Below are 6,000 nucleotides of genomic sequence, written 5' to 3'. Positions count from 1 at the left end.
ATAGATAGATAGATAGATAGATAGATAGATAGATAGATAGATAGATATAGATCAGTAGGTTTATTATGAGGGATTGACTCATATGTTTATGGAGACTGGAAAATTCCACAATCTGCTGTCTACAAGCTGGAAGTCAAGGGGAGCCAGTGGTATAGCTTCAGTCCAAGCCCAAAGGCTAGAGAAACAGGAGTGCCAATGTTTGAGGCAAAAGAAGAGGATGTCCCAGCTCAAGCAGAGGGAGCAAATTTGCCCTTCCCCCACCTTTTGTTCTATTTGGGTCCTCAGTGAATTGGATGATGCCCAGTCACATTGAATGGCGATCTTTTCCTGGTCTACTGATTTACCTCCAAAGGAGCAATAATAAACTGAGAACTGGCCTCATAGAAAAGAATAGAGATAAAAGATACTGAAATGGCATCCTTAAAATACTGAAAGAAAATAACCTTTAATTTAGAATTCTATATTCACAACAAATATCGTTCAATAATGAAAGTGTAATAAATATATTCAAATGAACAAAACTAGTAAACATGCAGTAAAATAGACAATAAAGGGAATTTCTGAAGAACAGAAAGGTTGTCTGAGTGTAAAACGTAAAATTTCAAAAAGAGTAAAGAGCAATAAAAATTTTAAATAAATATTGACTAAATATTGTCTCCACCAATAATAATAATAGACTCTGTGGTCTGAGGTGTATGTCGAACTAAAATGCATAGCAATAACAATGCAAGAGGCGGAGAGGAGAATAAATGGAATTCAATTATTCTGAAATTCTCACATTATCAGGGAAGTGGTAGAAATAATAATTTATAATAGACCACAATAAGTCAAAATGCATGTTGTAACTTCTATGGAGATCACTAAAACAAGACTAAAAAAATGTATAACTATAAGGTTGGGAAAATAAAAATGGTATAATAAAAATATATTATTCATTCAAAAAATGCAAGAACTGAGAAGAAAAAGAACATGAAAATTTATGTATGAGGCAATGGATATGCTAAATACTCTGACTTGAATTTTAGACAATGTATACATGTATCAAAATATCACACTGCATCCCACAAATATCTATAATTATTATGTACCTATGTATGTGCATGTATAAGGTAGATGAATAAATGATAAAGGAAAAGCCTACAATAAATAAAAATATATAATTATATTAAATATAAATTGAGTTGAAATAATAATAGAGATTATTATATTGAATTATCAAAAGTTGTATGATGCTTATGAGCTAGAACAGTTGAAAGTAAATGAATGAATGAAAACATGTACATCATAAAAATACTAATGAAAATTATGTATAATTATGCTGATCTTGGATATAGTATGCTTTAAGGCAAGAACATTTACTTAACGCAAAAGGGATGTTTATATTATATAATGATAAGGAAATCATTCCACTTGAGAATTTTAAATCTCTGTGAATAAATAATATAGATGTAAAAGAAAGACATGAAAAAATAAAGAAAACTGAAAAGAAAAATTTTAAAGCACACATTTCTTGCTAGGACTTTGACATACTTCCTTCAATAGCTAATAAAACAAGCAGATAAAAAGTCAGTAGAAATATACAAGATTTGAATAAATAAGAAACTTGATCTCGTTGACATACAGACAACATTACACTCGACAATAAAATACACATATTATTTTCAGTACACATGGAACATTTGTCAAAATAGATTCAATATCTGGCTATAAAGCAAACGTCAACAAATTAAAAGGACTAAAATCATTCAGAGTATGTTCTCTGAACATAATAGAATCAAGCTATACATAGATAATTTTTAAAAACTGCAAAATCCCTACTATCTTGGGTATTAAATAATGTATTTCTAAATAACACATGGATCCAAAAAGAAATGGCAATAAAAATTTAAAATGTTTCGAAATCAAAGATAATTAATATATGTAATATTGAAAGTGGGAGAATAGTATCAAATGAGTTGTTTAAGGAAAATATATAGCCTTAAGTGCATATAGTAGAAGATTCTAAAAGATCAAAATTAATAATTTATGCTTTATCTCAAGAAGTTAGAAAAAGAACAGAAAAGTTAAATAACAAGAGAATAAAATAGTAAGAATTTAGAGGAGAAAAATCATTGAAGACAATAGTTGGTTCATTGAAGCTGTAAATAAAATTGATAAACCTCTAGAAAGACTAATAAAGAAAAAGAGAGGAAAAACAAATTACCAACAACAGGGATAGGAAGGGAACATGAGTATGGACTGCATAGACATTAAAAAGATAATAACAAATGTTTTTCTATCAATATATTTTGAACTCTAAGCCAAAACAAAAGTTTCCATTAGAAAACAAAACTTAGTAAAACTGTAAGAATAGAGTCAAAATTGTAAAATGATTTGCTTGATGTCTTACGATATAGAATTTTTTTAAAAAGTTATGTGTATTTATATATTTATTTATAAGTAGAAGAATCTGATTAGCCTTATCTAGTGGATTAAATGCTGGACTCTCCAACAAGATATGTGTACTTAGAATCTGTGAGTGTGATCTTATTTGGAAATAGGTTCTTTATAGATATAGTTAAATTAAGGCTTTCAAGATGAGATCATCCTGGATTATCTGAGTAAGCCCCAAAATCCAGTGACAAAGACTGGCCCCTGAAGTCTTTGGAGGAAGTGTGACCATGAAGACACATTGATTTTTAAACCTTCCAGTCTCTAAAACTATGAAAGAATAAATTTTCTACTGTTTAAAGTCACCAAATTTGTGGTAATTTGTTGTGGCAGCTACAGAAACTTATTATACCTCATATGTTTCAAATTTATTAAAACTGTTAACAAAAATCTTACAAAGAAAACTCCAGGATTAGATTGCTTCACTAATAAGCTCTTCCAGATATTTCAGGAGGAAATAATGTGAGTCTGACCCAAATTCTTTTAGATAATAGAAAGAAAGCAGAAGCATTTCTCAATTAATTTTATAAGTACAGCATAACCATGATGCCAGTCCTTCCTGTGCCTCTTATGTGATGCCAAAACTTCAGAAGGACAATAAAATATAGGGAAACTAGAAACCAGTCTTTCTCATGAACATAAATTCAAAAGTAATAAAAAATTAGCAAATCAAACAAGTGTTTATTCTAGGACTGTAAAGGTAATTTTAAAATATGCATACTTCCATTCACAATAGCAAAGACATGGAATTAATCTAGGTGCTCCTCAACAGTTGACTGTATAAAGAAAATGTGGTATGTATACATGATGGAATACTACACAGTCATAAAAAATGAAATCATGTCCTTTGCAGCAAAATGAATACAGCTGGAGACCATTATCCTAAGTGAATTAGCACAGAAACAGAAAACCAAATATCACATGTTCTCACTTATAAGTGGAAGCTTAATTTTGGGTACACATGGACATAGTGATGGGAACAAGACACTGGGGACTCCAAAAGGGAGGATGGAGGCAGGGGGTACAAGGGCTGAAAAAATTCCTAGTAGGTACTATGTTCATTATGTGGGTGATGGGACCAATAGAAGCCAATCCTCAGCCATACGTAATATGCCATTGTAACAAACCTGCACATGTACCCCTGAATCTAAAATAAAAATGAAAATTTAAAAAAATCTGTATACTTAATTTAAAAAGAGTATAAAAATAGGTAAAACTAGCCTATAGGTTTAAAATTCAAGAATAGTTTTTATTTTGGAATATTTTATTGACTAAAGCAGGTCACGGGTGGCTTCTGGTGTACTGATAATGTCCTGTTTCTTGACCTGGGTGTTGATTACAAGAATGTGTCCATTTTGTGAAAGTTCATCAAAATGATTGCTTATAATTTGTGTACTTTTTGTGTATGTATTATAAAACTGTTACATTAAAAACTTTCTTCACTGGTTGTCAGAGTTGAATCACTAAAGAAGTTTAGGATTTGAGAAACCATGTAGCATTTAAATAAAATATTACGGATAAAAAAGTTAGGACTGTGCATTGGACTGGCTACTTATGACTGCACTGTAGAACATGAAAAATAAAAAGATAAGCTTGGTGATTGAATTTACAGTTTAAACCACAAACAGAAAAACTAGACAACTTCTATAAATGATATGAGAGAATCCTTATTTTCTGGAGCTGTATGTCTGAAATTTCTGAAAAGGAAGGCCTTCTACCAGAGGTGACTGAATCACAACACTGAATGAATTTGCAACCTTCCTATGCCTCTTATGTTAAAGTTATGGCATTGATTCAGATAGAGTGAAACTCTGAGGATTGTTTTTGGAACATTTGAGTAGATATTGGTGAAGCTGTGTAACTTGAATTGCTGAATCACGTATCCCACTGGTGTCCCTTGTTACTAGGAGCTGCCTTTGCTTCCCTGAGGCTATTAACCTACTCTTATCTAAAGAGTATCAACAACACCCACTAGACTAATTTTCCTGCAAAAGAAAGTGGATTATCCTCAAGAACTCATATCACCTTACCCTGTTTTCAGACCTAGTCTCTAACAGATGGGTTGATTGGCTATATGAAATGATTGCCTATATTAAATAAAGAGTGAGATACTACAACTTCCTTAACAAACTGTAAAGAAAGAAAACCATGGATAACATAAAGAGGCAAAACAGCACTCTATAATATTTCTGTTGCAGAGCACTAGAAATAATATGTATATATTAGATGTAACAAGGCCTCCCCCACTTAATTCTGTTTTCTACTGGGTCCAGTAGCCATTCCTTTCACCTAAACTTTGAAAAGTACATTAGAAAATGGAGCACCAGCATCCTTGAAAGGCCTGTAGTGACACTTCTCTGCAGGTTATGGATGACAGTAGCAGGTGTTGACATTGAAAAAGTCTCCTTGAATTGTTTGGGGATAACTGGATATTTTCTTCAATGATGTCAGCAGCAATTAACCACCAGAAACAAGGTGTGTGTGGTTACTCTAATGGGTACTAGGGCTGGAGAAATAATTAAAATAGTTTGACTCACACAGAGCTTTAGTAGTGGTTAATTGGTCATGGTGTCCCTTTGATTGAAATAGATAGGCAGCCTGTACAAGTCTTACAGGATGTTAATAAGTGGTAAAGACTCTAAGTGTGATAAATAGAATCCTGTTCTGTATCACTATAGTGGAAAACCATGATCTCACTCAATTCTCAGGCCTGAACCAGACCCTTTTGGATGAAGAAAGGGCAGGGTCTTCTTGAGGAAGAATTCAGTTAAATTTCCAAAAATTTATACCATGACTCTTCCTCCTAGCCTTTCTCAAAGTGATCTGTAGCTATTTACCAAGGTAACTTGTCTTTGAAAAAATGTACATTTTCAGACTTTCAGTGAATACTGGAAACTGACTCTGAACTGTTGCTAATTCTTAGGGGTCACAAATCACATGGTGGTCTAATAGTCAAAAGGTGAAGTAACAAAGGAATTTTTGGCCTGGGTCTGTTCAGAAGTCCCAAATCCACACCAAGGTTGTTTCCTCCGTGCCTGAATGCATAACTAGAATAGACATACCCAGCTACCTGTAGAATGCCCATATTAGTTGCTAGATCTGCAGAGGAATGGCTATTCTGGTAGAAGGTCCAAGTAGAAGCCTCTAAAGCTGCCATTCTTTATCAAAATAACAAAAAATAAATAAAGCCACATCATATTTCTGAGAAAGCTAGTGCACTATCAAAAATTTTTAAAATACAGAGTTTGCAATTCTTATTACATCTTCATAAAGCTAGCCTATTGGGCCATGCAGGAAACAGGAGGACCTTGGAGCATGACGTGGGTTATCATAAGGTTAACCAAGATGTGATTCCAATTACAGCTGCTGTTCCAGATGCAGTCTTCTACTGAATAGAATCAACCATTGCTGTGGTACTTGGTTTGCAGAAATTGATTTAGAGAATTTTTTTTTCTTTATTTATTAAAAAATTCTACCAGACACCCTTTACTTTCAATTACCAGGCACAGCAGCACCCTCTGCAGTTTCACCTAAGAGCCATATCAGCTTTTTACTGCTTTCTATAATCTC

The sequence above is a fragment of the Piliocolobus tephrosceles genome, chromosome 5, assembly GCF_002776525.5.
Source record: "Piliocolobus tephrosceles isolate RC106 chromosome 5, ASM277652v3, whole genome shotgun sequence".
NCBI classification, from domain to species: domain Eukaryota; kingdom Metazoa; phylum Chordata; class Mammalia; order Primates; family Cercopithecidae; genus Piliocolobus; species Piliocolobus tephrosceles.
This window is presented reverse-complemented; position numbering follows the sequence as displayed.